Source organism: Natrix helvetica, assembly GCF_964273705.1.
Source record: "Natrix helvetica genome assembly, chromosome: W".
In the NCBI taxonomy this organism is placed as follows: domain Eukaryota; kingdom Metazoa; phylum Chordata; class Lepidosauria; order Squamata; family Natricidae; genus Natrix; species Natrix helvetica.
Window position 1 is genome coordinate 43,501,207 of NC_138555.1, and position 19,760 is coordinate 43,520,966.

The following is a 19,760-nucleotide window of genomic DNA, read 5'->3' on the forward strand; positions in this document are numbered from 1 at the left end:
GAGGGAAGAGGCAGAGGGGCTGGAAGTGTGTTTGTGTGCACAGGCTGTGAGTTTTAAAAACATCTGAGTGAATCCAGGAACAGGGAAGCGGTACAGGGGCTGGAAGTGTGTCCCTGTGCAAATGGTGTGAGTTTTTAAAACATCTGACTGAATCCAGGAAGAGGGAATAGGTACAGGGGCTGGAACTGTGTGCCTCTGCACAGGCTTTGAGTTTTAAAAACGTCTGAGTGAATCCAGGAAGAGGGAAGAGGCAGAGGGGATGGAAGTGTCTGTGTGTGCACAGGTTGTGAGTTTTAAAAACCTCTGAGTAAATGCAGGAAGAGGGAAGAGGCATACGATTTTAAGTGTGTCCCTGTGCAGAGGCTTTGAGTTTTAAAAACCTCTGAGTGAATTCAAGAAGAGGGAAGAGCCAGAGGATCTGGAAGTGTGTTCCTGTGCACAGGTTGTGAGTTTTAAAAACCTCTGAGTGAATCCAGGAAGAGGGAAGAGACAGAGGGTCTGTAAATATGTGCCTCTACGCAGGCTGTCAGTTTTGAAACATCTGAGTGAATCCAGGAAGAGGGAAGTGGCAGAGGGGCTGGAAGTGTGTGTGTGCGCACAGGCTGTGAGTTTTATAAACTCTAATTGAATCCAGGAAGAGGGAAGAGGCCGAGGGGCTGGAAGTGTGTGTGCATTGCACAGGCTGTGAGTTTTAAAAACCTCTGAATGAATCCAGGAAGAGGGACGAGGCAGAGGGGCTGGAGGTGTGTGTGTGTGCACAGGCTGTGAGTTTTAAAAATGTCTGAGTGAATCGAGGAAGAGGGAAGAGGCAGAGGGGCTGGAACTGTGTTCTTTGCATGGCCTGTGAGATTTAAAAACGTCTCAGTGAATGCAGGAACAGGGAAGAGGCAGAGGGGCTGGAAGTGCGTGTGTGTACAAGCTGTGAGTTTTAAAACCTCTGAGTGAACAAGAAGAGGGAAGAGGCAGAAGTGCTGGAAGTGTATGCATGTCGAAAGGCTGTGAGTTTTAAAACGTCTGAGTGAATCCGGGAAGAAGGAAGCGGAAGATGGACTGGAAGTGTGTATGCTTTGCACAAGCTGTGAGTTTCAAAACGTCTGAGTGAATGCAGGAAGGGGGAAGAGGCAGAGGGGCTGGAAGTGTGTGTGTGCGCACAGGCTGTGAGTTTTATAAACTCTAATTGAATCCAGGAAGAGGGAAGAGGCCGAGGGGCTGGAAGTGTGTGTGCTTTGCACAGGCTGTGAGTTTTAAAAACCTCTGAATGAATCTAGGAAGAGGGAAGAGGCAGAGGGGCTGAAAGTGTGTGCGTGTGCAGGGGCTGTGAGTTTTTAAAATGTCTGAGTGAATGGAGGAACAGGAAAGAGACAGAGGGGCTGGAAGTGTGTATGCTTTGCACAGGCTGTGAGTTTTAAAAACCTCTGAATGAATCCAGGAAGAGGGAAGAGGCAGAGGGGCTGGAAGTGCGTGTGTCTACAAGCTGTGAGTTTTAAAACTTCTGAGTGAATCCAGGAAGAGGGACGAGGCAGAGGGGCTGGAGGTGTGTGTGTGTGCACAGGCTGTGAGTTTTAAAAATGTCTTAGTGAATCCAGGAAGAGGGAAGTGGCAGGAGGGCTGGAAGTGTTTGTGTGTGCACAGGCTGTGAGTTTTAAAACATCTGAGTGAATACAGGAACAGGGAAGAGGCAGAGGGGCTGGAAGTGTGTATGCTTTGCATAGGCTGTGAGTTTTAAAAACCTCTGAATCAATCCAGGAAGAGGGAAGAGGCAGAGGGGCTGGAAGTGTGTGTGGGGGTGCACAGGCTATGAGTTTTAAAACGTCTGAGTGAATGCAGGAAGAGGGTAGAAGCAGAAGTGCTGGAAGTGTATGCATGTGCAAGGGCTGTGAGTTTTAAAAATGTCTGAGTGAATCCAGGAATAGGGAAGTGGAAGAGGGGCGGGAAATGTGTGTGTGTGGGTGCACAGGCTATGAGTTTTAATACGTCTGAGTGAATGCAGAAACAGGGAAGAGGCAGAGGGGCTGGAAGTGTGTGTGTGTACAAGCTGTGAGTTTTAAAACGTCTGAGTGAATGCAGGAAGAGGGAAGAGGCAGAGGGGCTGAAAGTGTGTCCGTATGCACAGGCTGTGAGTTTTTAAAATGTCTGAGTGAATGGAGGAACAGGAAAGAGACAGAGGGGCTGGAAGTGTGTATGCTTTGCACAGGCTGTGAGTTTTAAAAACCTCTGAATCAATCCAGGAAGAGGAAAGAGGCAGAGGGGCTGGAAGTGTGTTCTTTGCACGTCCTGTGAGTTTTAAAAATGTCTGAGTGAATCCAGAAACAGGCAAGAAGCAGAGGAGCTGAAAGTGTCTGTGTGTGCACAGGCTGTGAGTTTTAAAAACGTCTGAATGAATCCAGGAAGAGGGACGAGGCAGAGGGGCTGGAGGTGTGTGTGTGTGCACAGGCTGTGAGTTTTAAAAATGTCTGAGTGAATCGAGGAAGAGGGAAGAGGCAGAAGTGCTGGAAGTGTATGTATGTCGAAAGGCTGTGAGTTTTAAAACGTCTGAGTGAATCCGGAAGAAGGAAGCGGAAGATGGACTGGAAGTGTGTATGCTTTGCACAAGCTGTGAGTTTCAAAACGTCTGACTGAATGCAGGAAGAGGGAAGAGGCAGAGGGGCTGGAACTGTGTTCTTTGCATGGCCTGTGAGATTTAAAAACGTCTCAGTGAATGCAGGAACAGGGAAGAGGCAGAGGGGCTGGAAGTGCGTGTGTGTACAAGCTGTGAGTTTTAAAACCTCTGAGTGAACAAGAAGAGGGAAGAGGCAGAGGGGCTGAAAGTGTGTGCGTGTGCAGAGGCTGTGAGTTTTTAAAATGTCTGAGTGAATGGAGGAACAGGAAAGAGACAGAGGGGCTGGAAGTGTGTATGCTTTGCACAGGCTGTGAGTTTTAAAAACCTCTGAATGAATCCAGGAAGAGGGAAGAGGCAGAGGGGCTGGAAGTGCGTGTGTCTACAAGCTGTGAGTTTTAAAACTTCTGAGTAAATCCAGGAAGAGGGACGAGGCAGAGGGGCTGGAGGTGTGTGTGTGTGCACAGGCTGTGAGTTTTAAAAACGTCTTAGTGAATCCAGGAAGAGGGAAGAGGCAGAAGAGCTGGAAGTGTGTGTGCTTTGCACAGGCTGTGAGCTTTATAAACTCTAATTGAATCCAGGAAGAGGGAAGAGGCCGAGGGGCTGGAAGTGTGTGTGCTTTGCACAGGCTGTGAGTTTTAAAAACCTCTGAATGAATCTAGGAAGAGGGAAGAGGCAGAGGGGCTGAAAGTGTGTGCGTGTGCAGAGGCTGTGAGTTTTTAAAATGTCTGAGTGAATGGAGGAACAGGAAAGAGACAGAGGGGCTGGAAGTGTGTATGCTTTGCACAGGCTGTGAGTTTTAAAAACCTCTGAATGAATCCAGGAAGAGGGAAGAGGCAGAGGGGCTGGAAGTGCGTGTGTCTACAAGCTGTGAGTTTTAAAACTTCTGAGTGAATCCAGGAAGAGGGACGAGGCAGAGGGGCTGGAGGTGTGTGTGTGTGCACAGGCTGTGAGTTTTAAAAATGTCTTAGTGAATCCAGGAAGAGGGAAGTGGCAGGAGGGCTGGAAGTGTTTGTGTGTGCACAGGCTGTGAGTTTTAAAACATCTGAGTGAATACAGGAACAGGGAAGAGGCAGAGGGGCTGGAAGTGTGTATGCTTTGCATAGGCTGTGAGTTTTAAAAACCTCTGAATCAATCCAGGAAGAGGGAAGAGGCAGAGGGGCTGGAAGTGTGTGTGGGGGTGCACAGGCTATGAGTTTTAAAACGTCTGAGTGAATGCAGGAAGAGGGTAGAAGCAGAAGTGCTGGAAGTGTATGCATGTGCAAGGGCTGTGAGTTTTAAAAATGTCTGAGTGAATCCAGGAATAGGGAAGTGGAAGAGGGGCGGGAAATGTGTGTGTGTGGGTGCACAGGCTATGAGTTTTAATACGTCTGAGTGAATGCAGAAACAGGGAAGAGGCAGAGGGGCTGGAAGTGTGTGTGTGTACAAGCTGTGAGTTTTAAAACGTCTGAGTGAATGCAGGAAGAGGGAAGAGGCAGAGTGGCTGAAAGTGTGTCCGTATGCACAGGCTGTGAGTTTTAAAAACCTCTGAATCAATCCAGGAAGAGGAAAGAGGCAGAGGGGCTGGAAGTGTGTGTGTCTACAAGCTGTGAGTTTTAAAACATCTGAGTGAATCCAGAAAGAGTGACAAGGCAGAGGGGCTGGAGGTGTGTCTGTGTGCACAGGCTGTGACTTTTAAATATGTCTGAGTGAATCGAGGAAGAGGGAAGAGGCAGATGTGCTGGAAGTGTATGCATGTGCAAAGGCTGTGAGTTTTAAAAATGTCTGAGTGAATCCAGGAAGAGGGAAGTGGCAGAAGGGCTGGAAGTGTGTGCAGGCTGTGAGTTTTAAAAACCTCTGAATGAATCCAGGAATAGGGAAGAGGCAGAGGGGCTGGAAGTGTGTGCGCGTGTACAGGCTTTGAGTTTTAAAAACCTCTGAATGAATCTAGGAAGAGGAACGAGGCAGAGGGGCTGGAACTGTGTGCTTTGCACGGCCTGTGAGTTTTTAAAACTCTGATTCAATCCAGGAAGAGGCAGAAGGTCTGGAGGTGTGTCCGTGTGCACAGGCTGTGATTTTCAAAAACTCCTGAGTGAATCCAGGAAGAGGAAGAGGCAGAGGGGCTGGAAGTGTGTGTGTGTACAAGCTGTGAGTTTTAAAACGTCTGAGTAAATGCAGGAAGGGGGAAGAGGCAGAGGGGCTGGAAGTGTGTATGCTTTACACAGGCTGTGAGTTTTAAAAACCTCTGAATTAATCCAGGAAGAGGAAAGAGGCAGAGGGGCTGGAAGTGTGTGTGTCTACAAGCTGTGAGTTTTAAAACTTCTGAATGAATCCAGGAAGAGGGACGAGGCATAGGGGCTGGAGGTGTGTGTGTGTGCACAGGCTGTGAGTTTTAAAAATGTCTGAGTGAATCCAGGAAGAGGGAAGAGGCAGAGGGGCTGGAAGTGTGTTCGTGTGCACAGGCGTTGAGTTTTAAAACGTCTGAGGGAATCCAGGAAGAGTGAAGAGACAGAAGGGCTGGAAGTGTGCGTTTACGCACAGGCTCTGAGTTTTAAAAACCTCTAAATGAATCCAGGAACAGGGAAGAAGCAGAGGGGATAAAGTGTGTGCTGTGCACAGCCTGTGAGTTTTAAAAATGTCTGAGTGAATTGTGGAACAGGAAAGAGGCAGAGGGGCTGGAACTGTGTGCTTTGCACGGCCTGTGAGTTTTTAAAACTATGATTCAATCCAGGAAGAGGCAGAAGGTCTGGAGGTGTGTCCGTGTGCACACGCTGTGATTTTTAAAAACTCCTGAGTGAATCCAGGAAGAGGAAAGAGGCAGAGGGGCTGGAAGTGTGTGTGTGTACAAGCTGTGAGTTTTAAAACGTCTGAGTGAATGCAGGAAGGGGGAAGAGGCAGAGGGGCTGGAAGTGTGTATGCTTTGCACAGGCTGTGAGTTTTAAAAACCTCTGAATGAATCCAGGAAGAGGGAAGAGGCAGAGGGGCTAGAAGTGTGTGCTTTGCACGGGCTGTGAGTTTTAAAAACGTCTGAGTGAATCCAGGAAGAGGGAAGAGGCAGTGGGGCTGAAAGTGTGTGCATAGGCTGTGAGTTTTAAAAACCTCTGAATGAATCCAGGAAGAGGGAAGAGGCAGAGGGGCTAGAAGTGTGTGCTTTGCACGGGCTGTGAGTTTTTAAAACGTCTGATTGAATCCAGGAAGAGGGAAGAGGCAGAGGGGCTGGAACTGTGTGCTTTACATGGCCTGTGAGTTTTAAAAACGTCTGAGTGAATCCAGGAACAGGGAAGAAGCAGAGGGGTTGAAAGTGTGTGTGTGCGCACAGGCTGTGAGTTTTAAAAACTCTAATTGAATGCAGGAAGAGGGAAGAGGCAGAGGGGCTGGAACTGTGTGTGCTTTGCACAGGCTGTGAGTTTTTAAAATGTCTGAGTGAATCCAGGAACAGGGAAGAGGCAGAGGGGTTGGAAGTGTGTGTGCTTTGCACAGGCTGTGAGTTTTATAAACTCTAATTGAATTCAGGAAGAGGGAGGAGGCCGAGGGGCTTGAAGTGTGTGTGCTTTGCACAGGCTGTGAGTTTTAAAATGTCTGAGTGAATTCAGGAAGAGGGAAGAGGCAGTGGGGCTGGAAGTGTGTGTGTGTTTGTGCGCACAGGCTGTGAGTTTTATAAACTCTAATTGAATCCAGGAAGAGGGAAGAGGCCGAGGGGCTGGAAGTGTGTGTGCTTTGCACAGTCTGTGAGTTTTAAAACATCTGACTGAATGCAGGAAGAGGGAAAAGGCAGTGGGGCTGGAACTGTGTGCTTTGCACGGCCTGTGAGTTTTAAAAACGTCTGAGTGAATTCAGGAAGAGGGAAGAGGCCGAGGGGCTGGAAGTGTGTGTCCTTGTGCACGGGCTGTGAGTTTTAAAATGTCTGAGTGAATCCAGGAAGAGGGACGAGGCAGAAGAGCTGGAAGTGTCTCCGTGTGCACAGGCTGTGAGTTTTAAAACATCTGAGTGAATCCAAGAAGAGGGAAGAGGCAGAGGGGGTGGAAGTGTGCGTGTGTGCACAGGCTGTGAGTTTTAAAACATCTGAGTGAATGCAGGAACAGGGAAGAAGCAGAGTGGCTGAAAGTGTGTGCACAGTCTGTGAGTTTTAAAAACGTCTGAGTTAATCCTGGAAGAGGGAAGAGGCAGAGGGGCTGGAACTGTGTGCTTTGCACGGCCTGTGAGTTTTAAAAACGTCTGAGTGAATCCAGGAACAGGGAAGAAGCAGAGGGGCTGAAAGTGTGTGCATAGGCTGTGAGTTTTAAAAACCTCTGAATGAATCCAGGAAGAGGGAAGAGGCAGAGGGGCTAGAAGTGTGTGCTTTGCACGGGCTGTGAGTTTTAAAAACGTCTGAGTGAATCCAGGAACAGGGAAGAAGCAGAGTGGCTGAAAGTGTTTGCACAGTCTGTGAGTTTTAAAAACGTCTGAGTGAATGCAGGAAGAGGGAAAAGGCAGTGGGGCTGGAACTGTGTGCTTTGCACAGCCTGTGAGTTTTAAAAACGTCTGAATGAATACAGGAAGAGGGAAGAAGTAGAGGGGCTGAAAGTGTGTCCTTGTGCACAGGCTGTGAGTTTTAAAATGTCTGAATGAATCCAGGAAGAGGGAAGAGGCAGAAGAGCTAGAAGTGTCTGCGTGTGCACAGGCTGTGAGTTTTAAAACATCTGAGTGAATCCAAGAAGAGGGAAGAGGCAGAGGGGGTGGATCTGTGTGCTTTGCACGGGCTGTGAGATTTTAAAACGTCTGATTGAATCCAGGAAGAGGGAAGAGGCAGAGGGGCTGGAACTGTGTGCTTTACATGGCCTGTGAGTTTTAAAAACGTCTGAGTGAATGCAGGAAGAGGGAAGAAGTAGAGCGGCTGAAAGTGTGTCCTTGTGCACAGGCTGTGAGTTTTAAAATGTCTGAATGAATCCAGGAACAGGGAAGAGGCAGAGCGGCTGGAAGTGTGTGTGTGTGCACAGGCTGTGAGTTTTAAAACGTCTGACTGAATCCAGGAAGAGGGAAGAGGCAGAAGTGCTAGAAGTGTCTGCGTGTGCACAGGCTGTGAGTTTTAAAACATCTGAGTGAATCCAAGAATAGGGAAGAGGCAGAGGGGGTGGAACTGTGTGCTTTGCACGGGCTGTGAGATTTTTAAACGTCTGATTGAATCCAGGAAGAGGGAAGAGGCAGAGGGGCTGGAACTGTGTGCTTTACATGGCCTGTGAGTTTTAAAAACTTCTGAGTGAATCCAGGAACAGGGAAGAAGCAGAGGGGTTGAAAGTGTGTGTGTGCGCACAGGCTGTGAGTTTTAAAAACTCTAATTGAATGCAGGAAGAGGGAAGAGGCAGAGGGGCTGGAACTGTGTGTGCTTTGCACAGGCTGTGAGTTTTTAAAATGTCTGAGTGAATCCAGGAACAGGGAAGAGGCAGAGGGGTTGGAAGTGTGTGTGCTTTGCACAGGCTGTGAGTTTTATAAACTCTAATTGAATTCAGGAAGAGGGAGGAGGCCGAGGGGCTTGAAGTGTGTGTGCTTTGCACAGGCTGTGAGTTTTAAAATGTCTGAGTGAATTCAGGAAGAGGGAAGAGGCAGTGGGGCTGGAAGTGTGTGTGTGTTTGTGCGCACAGGCTGTGAGTTTTATAAACTCTAATTGAATCCAGGAAGAGGGAAGAGGCCGAGGGGCTGGAAGTGTGTGTGCTTTGCACAGTCTGTGAGTTTTAAAACATCTGACTGAATGCAGGAAGAGGGAAAAGGCAGTGGGGCTGGAACTGTGTGCTTTGCACGGCCTGTGAGTTTTAAAAACGTCTGAGTGAATTCAGGAAGAGGGAAGAGGCCGAGGGGCTGGAAGTGTGTGTCCTTGTGCACGGGCTGTGAGTTTTAAAATGTCTGAGTGAATCCAGGAAGAGGGACGAGGCAGAAGAGCTGGAAGTGTCTCCGTGTGCACAGGCTGTGACTTTTAAATATGTCTGAGTGAATCCAGGAAGAGGGAAGAGGCAGACGTGCTGGAAGTGTATGCATGTGCAAAGGCTGTGAGTTTTAAAAATGTCTGAGTGAATCCAGGAAGAGGGAAGTGGCAGAAGGGCTGGAAGTGTGTGCAGGCTGTGAGTTTTAAAAACCTCTGAATGAATCCAGGAATAGGGAAGAGGCAGAGGGGCTGGAAGTGTGTTCGCGTGTACAGGCTTTGAGTTTTAAAAACTTCTGAATGAATCTAGGAAGAGGAACGAGGCAGAGGGGCTGGAACTGTGTGCTTTGCACGGCCTGTGAGTTTTTAAAACTCTGATTCAATCCAGGAAGAGGCAGAAGGTCTGGAGGTGTGTCCGTGTGCACAGGCTGTGATTTTTAAAAACTCCTGAGTGAATCCAGGAAGAGGAAAGAGGCAGAGGGGCTGGAAGTGTGTGTGTGTACAAGCTGTGAGTTTTAAAACGTCTGAGTGAATGCAGGAAGGGGGAAGAGGCAGAGGGGCTGGAAGTGTGTATGCTTTGCACAGGCTGTGAGTTTTAAAAACCTCTGAATCAATCAAGGAAGAGGAAAGAGGCAGAGGGGCTGGAATTGTGTGTGTCTACAAGCTGTGAGTTTTAAAACTTCTGAGTGAATCCAGGAAGAGGGACGAGGCAGAGGGGCTGGAGGTGTGTGTGTGTGCACAGGCTGTGAGTTTTAAAAATGTCTGAGTGAATCCAGGAAGAGGGAAGTGGCAGAAGGGCTGGAAGTGTGTGCTTTGCACGGCCTGTGAGTTTTTAAAACGTCTGAGTGAATGCAGGAAGAGGGAAGAGGCAGAGGGGCTGGAAGTGTGTTCGTGTGCACAGGCTTTGAGTTTTAAAACGTCTGAGGGAATCCAGGAAGAGGGAAGAGACAGAAGGGCTGGAAGTGTGCGTTTACGCACAGGCTCTGAGTTTTAAAAACCTCTGAATGAATCCAGGAACAGGGAAGAAGCAGAGGGGATAAAGTGTGTGCTGTGCACAGCCTGTTAGTTTTAAAAATGTCTGAGTGAATGGAGGAACAGGAAAGAGGCAGAGGGGCTGGAAGTGTCTATGCTTTGCACAGGCTGTGAGTTTTAAAAACCTCTGAATGAATCCAGGAACAGGGAAGAAGCAGAGGGGATAAAGTGTGTGCTGTGCACAGCCTGTTAGTTTTAAAAATGTCTGAGTGAATGGAGGAACAGGAAAGAGGCAGAGGGGCTGGAAGTGTCTATGCTTTGCACAGGCTGTGAGTTTTAAAAACCTCTGAATGAATCCAGGAAGAGGGAAGAGGCAGAGGGGCTAGAAGTGTGTGCTTTGCACGGGCTGTGAGTTTTAAAAACGTCTGAGTGAATCCAGGAAGAGGGAAGAGGCAGTGGGGCTGAAAGTGTGTGCATAGGCTGTGAGTTTTAAAAACCTCTGAATGAATCCAGGAAGAGGGAAGAGGCAGAGGGGCTAGAAGTGTGTGCTTTGCACGGGCTGTGAGTTTTAAAAACGTCTGAGTGAATGCAGGAAGAGGGAAGAGGCAGTGGGGCTGGAACTGTGTGCTTTGCACAGCCTGTGAGTTTTAAAAACGTCTGAGTGAATGCAGGAAGAGGAAGAAGTAGAGGGGCTGAAAGTGTGTCCTTGTGCACAGGCTGTGAGTTTTAAAATGTCTGAATGAATCCAGGAACAGGGAAGAGGCAGAGGGGCTGGAAGTGTGTGTGTGTGCACAGGCTGTGAGTTTTAAAACGTCTGACTGAATCCAGGAAGAGGGAAGAGGCAGTGGGGCTGGAACTGTGTGCTTTGCACGGCCTGTGAGTTTTAAAAACGTCTGAATGAATGCAGGAAGAGGGAAGAAGTAGAGGGGCTGAAAGTGTGTCCTTGTGCACAGGCTGTGAGTTTTAAAATGTCTGAATGAATCCAGGAACAGGGAAGAAGTAGAGGGGCTGAAAGTGTGTCCTTGTGCACAGGCTGTGAGTTTTAAAATGTCTGAATGAATCCAGGAAGAGGGAAGAGGCAGAAGAGCTAGAAGTGTCTGCGTGTGCACAGGCTGTGAGTTTTAAAACATCTGAGTGAATCCAAGAAGAGGGAAGAGGCAGAGGGGGTGGATCTGTGTGCTTTGCACGGGCTGTGAGATTTTAAAACGTCTGATTGAATCCAGGAAGAGGGAAGAGGCAGAGGGGCTGGAACTGTGTGCTTTACATGGCCTGTGAGTTTTAAAAACGTCTGAGTGAATGCAGGAAGAGGGAAGAAGTAGAGCGGCTGAAAGTGTGTCCTTGTGCACAGGCTGTGAGTTTTAAAATGTCTGAATGAATCCAGGAACAGGGAAGAGGCAGAGCGGCTGGAAGTGTGTGTGTGTGCACAGGCTGTGAGTTTTAAAACGTCTGACTGAATCCAGGAAGAGGGAAGAGGCAGAAGTGCTAGAAGTGTCTGCGTGTGCACAGGCTGTGAGTTTTAAAACATCTGAGTGAATCCAAGAATAGGGAAGAGGCAGAGGGGGTGGAACTGTGTGCTTTGCACGGGCTGTGAGATTTTTAAACGTCTGATTGAATCCAGGAAGAGGGAAGAGGCAGAGGGGCTGGAACTGTGTGCTTTACATGGCCTGTGAGTTTTAAAAACTTCTGAGTGAATCCAGGAACAGGGAAGAAGCAGAGGGGTTGAAAGTGTGTGTGTGCGCACAGGCTGTGAGTTTTAAAAACTCTAATTGAATGCAGGAAGAGGGAAGAGGCAGAGGGGCTGGAACTGTGTGTGCTTTGCACAGGCTGTGAGTTTTTAAAATGTCTGAGTGAATCCAGGAACAGGGAAGAGGCAGAGGGGTTGGAAGTGTGTGTGCTTTGCACAGGCTGTGAGTTTTATAAACTCTAATTGAATTCAGGAAGAGGGAGGAGGCCGAGGGGCTTGAAGTGTGTGTGCTTTGCACAGGCTGTGAGTTTTAAAATGTCTGAGTGAATTCAGGAAGAGGGAAGAGGCAGTGGGGCTGGAAGTGTGTGTGTGTTTGTGCGCACAGGCTGTGAGTTTTATAAACTCTAATTGAATCCAGGAAGAGGGAAGAGGCCGAGGGGCTGGAAGTGTGTGTGCTTTGCACAGTCTGTGAGTTTTAAAACATCTGACTGAATGCAGGAAGAGGGAAAAGGCAGTGGGGCTGGAACTGTGTGCTTTGCACGGCCTGTGAGTTTTAAAAACGTCTGAGTGAATTCAGGAAGAGGGAAGAGGCCGAGGGGCTGGAAGTGTGTGTCCTTGTGCACGGGCTGTGAGTTTTAAAATGTCTGAGTGAATCCAGGAAGAGGGACGAGGCAGAAGAGCTGGAAGTGTCTCCGTGTGCACAGGCTGTGACTTTTAAATATGTCTGAGTGAATCCAGGAAGAGGGAAGAGGCAGACGTGCTGGAAGTGTATGCATGTGCAAAGGCTGTGAGTTTTAAAAATGTCTGAGTGAATCCAGGAAGAGGGAAGTGGCAGAAGGGCTGGAAGTGTGTGCAGGCTGTGAGTTTTAAAAACCTCTGAATGAATCCAGGAATAGGGAAGAGGCAGAGGGGCTGGAAGTGTGTTCGCGTGTACAGGCTTTGAGTTTTAAAAACCTCTGAATGAATCTAGGAAGAGGAATGAGGCAGAGGGGCTGGAACTGTGTGCTTTGCACGGCCTGTGAGTTTTTAAAACTCTGATTCAATCCAGGAAGAGGCAGAAGGTCTGGAGGTGTGTCCGTGTGCACAGGCTGTGATTTTTAAAAACTCCTGAGTGAATCCAGGAAGAGGAAAGAGGCAGAGGGGCTGGAAGTGTGTGTGTGTACAAGCTGTGAGTTTTAAAACGTCTGAGTGAATGCAGGAAGGGGGAAGAGGCAGAGGGGCTGGAAGTGTGTATGCTTTGCACAGGCTGTGAGTTTTAAAAACCTCTGAATCAATCAAGGAAGAGGAAAGAGGCAGAGGGGCTGGAATTGTGTGTGTCTACAAGCTGTGAGTTTTAAAACTTCTGAGTGAATCCAGGAAGAGGGACGAGGCAGAGGGGCTGGAGGTGTGTGTGTGTGCACAGGCTGTGAGTTTTAAAAATGTCTGAGTGAATCCAGGAAGAGGGAAGTGGCAGAAGGGCTGGAAGTGTGTGCTTTGCACGGCCTGTGAGTTTTTAAAACGTCTGAGTGAATGCAGGAAGAGGGAAGAGGCAGAGGGGCTGGAAGTGTGTTCGTGTGCACAGGCTTTGAGTTTTAAAACGTCTGAGGGAATCCAGGAAGAGGGAAGAGACAGAAGGGCTGGAAGTGTGCGTTTACGCACAGGCTCTGAGTTTTAAAAACCTCTGAATGAATCCAGGAACAGGGAAGAAGCAGAGGGGATAAAGTGTGTGCTGTGCACAGCCTGTTAGTTTTAAAAATGTCTGAGTGAATGGAGGAACAGGAAAGAGGCAGAGGGGCTGGAAGTGTCTATGCTTTGCACAGGCTGTGAGTTTTAAAAACCTCTGAATGAATCCAGGAACAGGGAAGAAGCAGAGGGGATAAAGTGTGTGCTGTGCACAGCCTGTTAGTTTTAAAAATGTCTGAGTGAATGGAGGAACAGGAAAGAGGCAGAGGTGCTGGAAGTGTCTATGCTTTGCACAGGCTGTGAGTTTTAAAAACCTCTGAATGAATCCAGGAAGAGGGAAGAGGCAGAGGGGCTAGAAGTGTGTGCTTTGCACGGGCTGTGAGTTTTAAAAACGTCTGAGTGAATCCAGGAAGAGGGAAGAGGCAGAGGGGCTGGAACTGTGTGTGCTTTGCACAGGCTGTGAGTTTTTAAAATGTCTGAGTGAATCCAGGAACAGGGAAGAGGCAGAGGGGTTGGAAGTGTGTGTGCTTTGCACAGGCTGTGAGTTTTATAAACTCTAATTGAATTCAGGAAGAGGGAGGAGGCCGAGGGGCTTGAAGTGTGTGTGCTTTGCACAGGCTGTGAGTTTTAAAATGTCTGAGTGAATTCAGGAAGAGGGAAGAGGCAGTGGGGCTGGAAGTGTGTGTGTGTTTGTGCGCACAGGCTGTGAGTTTTATAAACTCTAATTGAATCCAGGAAGAGGGAAGAGGCCGAGGGGCTGGAAGTGTGTGTGCTTTGCACAGTCTGTGAGTTTTAAAACATCTGACTGAATGCAGGAAGAGGGAAAAGGCAGTGGGGCTGGAACTGTGTGCTTTGCACGGCCTGTGAGTTTTAAAAACGTCTGAGTGAATTCAGGAAGAGGGAAGAGGCCGAGGGGCTGGAAGTGTGTGTCCTTGTGCACGGGCTGTGAGTTTTAAAATGTCTGAGTGAATCCAGGAAGAGGGACGAGGCAGAAGAGCTGGAAGTGTCTCCGTGTGCACAGGCTGTGAGTTTTAAAACATCTGAGTGAATCCAAGAAGAGGGAAGAGGCAGAGGGGGTGGAAGTGTGCGTGTGTGCACAGGCTGTGAGTTTTAAAACATCTGAGTGAATGCAGGAACAGGGAAGAAGCAGAGTGGCTGAAAGTGTGTGCACAGTCTGTGAGTTTTAAAAACGTCTGAGTTAATCCTGGAAGAGGGAAGAGGCAGAGGGGCTGGAACTGTGTGCTTTGCACGGCCTGTGAGTTTTAAAAACGTCTGAGTGAATCCAGGAACAGGGAAGAAGCAGAGGGGCTGAAAGTGTGTGCATAGGCTGTGAGTTTTAAAAACCTCTGAATGAATCCAGGAAGAGGGAAGAGGCAGAGGGGCTAGAAGTGTGTGCTTTGCACGGGCTGTGAGTTTTAAAAACGTCTGAGTGAATCCAGGAACAGGGAAGAAGCAGAGTGGCTGAAAGTGTTTGCACAGTCTGTGAGTTTTAAAAACGTCTGAGTGAATGCAGGAAGAGGGAAAAGGCAGTGGGGCTGGAACTGTGTGCTTTGCACAGCCTGTGAGTTTTAAAAACGTCTGAATGAATACAGGAAGAGGGAAGAAGTAGAGGGGCTGAAAGTGTGTCCTTGTGCACAGGCTGTGAGTTTTAAAATGTCTGAATGAATCCAGGAAGAGGGAAGAGGCAGAAGAGCTAGAAGTGTCTGCGTGTGCACAGGCTGTGAGTTTTAAAACATCTGAGTGAATCCAAGAAGAGGGAAGAGGCAGAGGGGGTGGATCTGTGTGCTTTGCACGGGCTGTGAGATTTTAAAACGTCTGATTGAATCCAGGAAGAGGGAAGAGGCAGAGGGGCTGGAACTGTGTGCTTTACATGGCCTGTGAGTTTTAAAAACGTCTGAGTGAATGCAGGAAGAGGGAAGAAGTAGAGCGGCTGAAAGTGTGTCCTTGTGCACAGGCTGTGAGTTTTAAAATGTCTGAATGAATCCAGGAACAGGGAAGAGGCAGAGCGGCTGGAAGTGTGTGTGTGTGCACAGGCTGTGAGTTTTAAAACGTCTGACTGAATCCAGGAAGAGGGAAGAGGCAGAAGTGCTAGAAGTGTCTGCGTGTGCACAGGCTGTGAGTTTTAAAACATCTGAGTGAATCCAAGAATAGGGAAGAGGCAGAGGGGGTGGAACTGTGTGCTTTGCACGGGCTGTGAGATTTTTAAACGTCTGATTGAATCCAGGAAGAGGGAAGAGGCAGAGGGGCTGGAACTGTGTGCTTTACATGGCCTGTGAGTTTTAAAAACTTCTGAGTGAATCCAGGAACAGGGAAGAAGCAGAGGGGTTGAAAGTGTGTGTGTGCGCACAGGCTGTGAGTTTTAAAAACTCTAATTGAATGCAGGAAGAGGGAAGAGGCAGAGGGGTTGGAAGTGTGTGTGCTTTGCACAGGCTGTGAGTTTTATAAACTCTAATTGAATTCAGGAAGAGGGAGGAGGCCGAGGGGCTTGAAGTGTGTGTGCTTTGCACAGGCTGTGAGTTTTAAAATGTCTGAGTGAATTCAGGAAGAGGGAAGAGGCAGTGGGGCTGGAAGTGTGTGTGTGTTTGTGCGCACAGGCTGTGAGTTTTATAAACTCTAATTGAATCCAGGAAGAGGGAAGAGGCCGAGGGGCTGGAAGTGTGTGTGCTTTGCACAGTCTGTGAGTTTTAAAACATCTGACTGAATGCAGGAAGAGGGAAAAGGCAGTGGGGCTGGAACTGTGTGCTTTGCACGGCCTGTGAGTTTTAAAAACGTCTGAGTGAATTCAGGAAGAGGGAAGAGGCCGAGGGGCTGGAAGTGTGTGTCCTTGTGCACGGGCTGTGAGTTTTAAAATGTCTGAGTGAATCCAGGAAGAGGGACGAGGCAGAAGAGCTGGAAGTGTCTCCGTGTGCACAGGCTGTGACTTTTAAATATGTCTGAGTGAATCCAGGAAGAGGGAAGAGGCAGACGTGCTGGAAGTGTATGCATGTGCAAAGGCTGTGAGTTTTAAAAATGTCTGAGTGAATCCAGGAAGAGGGAAGTGGCAGAAGGGCTGGAAGTGTGTGCAGGCTGTGAGTTTTAAAAACCTCTGAATGAATCCAGGAATAGGGAAGAGGCAGAGGGGCTGGAAGTGTGTTCGCGTGTACAGGCTTTGAGTTTTAAAAACTTCTGAATGAATCTAGGAAGAGGAACGAGGCAGAGGGGCTGGAACTGTGTGCTTTGCACGGCCTGTGAGTTTTTAAAACTCTGATTCAATCCAGGAAGAGGCAGAAGGTCTGGAGGTGTGTCCGTGTGCACAGGCTGTGATTTTTAAAAACTCCTGAGTGAATCCAGGAAGAGGAAAGAGGCAGAGGGGCTGGAAGTGTGTGTGTGTACAAGCTGTGAGTTTTAAAACGTCTGAGTGAATGCAGGAAGGGGGAAGAGGCAGAGGGGCTGGAAGTGTGTATGCTTTGCACAGGCTGTGAGTTTTAAAAACCTCTGAATCAATCAAGGAAGAGGAAAGAGGCAGAGGGGCTGGAATTGTGTGTGTCTACAAGCTGTGAGTTTTAAAACTTCTGAGTGAATCCAGGAAGAGGGACGAGGCAGAGGGGCTGGAGGTGTGTGTGTGTGCACAGGCTGTGAGTTTTAAAAATGTCTGAGTGAATCCAGGAAGAGGGAAGTGGCAGAAGGGCTGGAAGTGTGTGCTTTGCACGGCCTGTGAGTTTTTAAAACGTCTGAGTGAATGCAGGAAGAGGGAAGAGGCAGAGGGGCTGGAAGTGTGTTCGTGTGCACAGGCTTTGAGTTTTAAAACGTCTGAGGGAATCCAGGAAGAGGGAAGAGACAGAAGGGCTGGAAGTGTGCGTTTACGCACAGGCTCTGAGTTTTAAAAACCTCTGAATGAATCCAGGAACAGGGAAGAAGCAGAGGGGATAAAGTGTGTGCTGTGCACAGCCTGTTAGTTTTAAAAATGTCTGAGTGAATGGAGGAACAGGAAAGAGGCAGAGGGGCTGGAAGTGTCTATGCTTTGCACAGGCTGTGAGTTTTAAAAACCTCTGAATGAATCCAGGAACAGGGAAGAAGCAGAGGGGATAAAGTGTGTGCTGTGCACAGCCTGTTAGTTTTAAAAATGTCTGAGTGAATGGAGGAACAGGAAAGAGGCAGAGGGGCTGGAAGTGTCTATGCTTTGCACAGGCTGTGAGTTTTAAAAACCTCTGAATGAATCCAGGAAGAGGGAAGAGGCAGAGGGGCTAGAAGTGTGTGCTTTGCACGGGCTGTGAGTTTTAAAAACGTCTGAGTGAATCCAGGAAGAGGGAAGAGGCAGTGGGGCTGAAAGTGTGTGCATAGGCTGTGAGTTTTAAAAACCTCTGAATGAATCCAGGAAGAGGGAAGAGGCAGAGGGGCTAGAAGTGTGTGCTTTGCACGGGCTGTGAGTTTTAAAAACGTCTGAGTGAATGCAGGAAGAGGGAAGAGGCAGTGGGGCTGGAACTGTGTGCTTTGCACAGCCTGTGAGTTTTAAAAACGTCTGAGTGAATGCAGGAAGAGGAAGAAGTAGAGGGGCTGAAAGTGTGTCCTTGTGCACAGGCTGTGAGTTTTAAAATGTCTGAATGAATCCAGGAACAGGGAAGAGGCAGAGGGGCTGGAAGTGTGTGTGTGTGCACAGGCTGTGAGTTTTAAAACGTCTGACTGAATCCAGGAAGAGGGAAGAGGCAGTGGGGCTGGAACTGTGTGCTTTGCACGGCCTGTGAGTTTTAAAAACGTCTGAATGAATGCAGGAAGAGGGAAGAAGTAGAGGGGCTGAAAGTGTGTCCTTGTGCACAGGCTGTGAGTTTTAAAATGTCTGAATGAATCCAGGAACAGGGAAGAAGTAGAGGGGCTGAAAGTGTGTCCTTGTGCACAGGCTGTGAGTTTTAAAATGTCTGAATGAATCCAGGAAGAGGGAAGAGGCAGAAGAGCTAGAAGTGTCTGCGTGTGCACAGGCTGTGAGTTTTAAAACATCTGAGTGAATCCAAGAAGAGGGAAGAGGCAGAGGGGGTGGATCTGTGTGCTTTGCACGGGCTGTGAGATTTTAAAACGTCTGATTGAATCCAGGAAGAGGGAAGAGGCAGAGGGGCTGGAACTGTGTGCTTTACATGGCCTGTGAGTTTTAAAAACGTCTGAGTGAATGCAGGAAGAGGGAAGAAGTAGAGCGGCTGAAAGTGTGTCCTTGTGCACAGGCTGTGAGTTTTAAAATGTCTGAATGAATCCAGGAACAGGGAAGAGGCAGAGCGGCTGGAAGTGTGTGTGTGTGCACAGGCTGTGAGTTTTAAAACGTCTGACTGAATCCAGGAAGAGGGAAGAGGCAGAAGTGCTAGAAGTGTCTGCGTGTGCACAGGCTGTGAGTTTTAAAACATCTGAGTGAATCCAAGAATAGGGAAGAGGCAGAGGGGGTGGAACTGTGTGCTTTGCACGGGCTGTGAGATTTTTAAACGTCTGATTGAATCCAGGAAGAGGGAAGAGGCAGAGGGGCTGGAACTGTGTGCTTTACATGGCCTGTGAGTTTTAAAAACTTCTGAGTGAATCCAGGAACAGGGAAGAAGCAGAGGGGTTGAAAGTGTGTGTGTGCGCACAGGCTGTGAGTTTTAAAAACTCTAATTGAATGCAGGAAGAGGGAAGAGGCAGAGGGGCTGGAACTGTGTGTGCTTTGCACAGGCTGTGAGTTTTTAAAATGTCTGAGTGAATCCAGGAACAGGGAAGAGGCAGAGGGGTTGGAAGTGTGTGTGCTTTGCACAGGCTGTGAGTTTTATAAACTCTAATTGAATTCAGGAAGAGGGAGGAGGCCGAGGGGCTTGAAGTGTGTGTGCTTTGCACAGGCTGTGAGTTTTAAAATGTCTGAGTGAATTCAGGAAGAGGGAAGAGGCAGTGGGGCTGGAAGTGTGTGTGTGTTTGTGCGCACAGGCTGTGAGTTTTATAAACTCTAATTGAATCCAGGAAGAGGGAAGAGGCCGAGGGGCTGGAAGTGTGTGTGCTTTGCACAGTCTGTGAGTTTTAAAACATCTGACTGAATGCAGGAAGAGGGAAAAGGCAGTGGGGCTGGAACTGTGTGCTTTGCACGGCCTGTGAGTTTTAAAAACGTCTGAGTGAATTCAGGAAGAGGGAAGAGGCCGAGGGGCTGGAAGTGTGTGTCCTTGTGCACGGGCTGTGAGTTTTAAAATGTCTGAGTGAATCCAGGAAGAGGGACGAGGCAGAAGAGCTGGAAGTGTCTCCGTGTGCACAGGCTGTGACTTTTAAATATGTCTGAGTGAATCCAGGAAGAGGGAAGAGGCAGACGTGCTGGAAGTGTATGCATGTGCAAAGGCTGTGAGTTTTAAAAATGTCTGAGTGAATCCAGGAAGAGGGAAGTGGCAGAAGGGCTGGAAGTGTGTGCAGGCTGTGAGTTTTAAAAACCTCTGAATGAATCCAGGAATAGGGAAGAGGCAGAGGGGCTGGAAGTGTGTTCGCGTGTACAGGCTTTGAGTTTTAAAAACCTCTGAATGAATCTAGGAAGAGGAATGAGGCAGAGGGGCTGGAACTGTGTGCTTTGCACGGCCTGTGAGTTTTTAAAACTCTGATTCAATCCAGGAAGAGGCAGAAGGTCTGGAGGTGTGTCCGTGTGCACAGGCTGTGATTTTTAAAAACTCCTGAGTGAATCCAGGAAGAGGAAAGAGGCAGAGGGGCTGGAAGTGTGTGTGTGTACAAGCTGTGAGTTTTAAAACGTCTGAGTGAATGCAGGAAGGGGGAAGAGGCAGAGGGGCTGGAAGTGTGTATGCTTTGCACAGGCTGTGAGTTTTAAAAACCTCTGAATCAATCAAGGAAGAGGAAAGAGGCAGAGGGGCTGGAATTGTGTGTGTCTACAAGCTGTGAGTTTTAAAACTTCTGAGTGAATCCAGGAAGAGGGACGAGGCAGAGGGGCTGGAGGTGTGTGTGTGTGCACAGGCTGTGAGTTTTAAAAATGTCTGAGTGAATCCAGGAAGAGGGAAGTG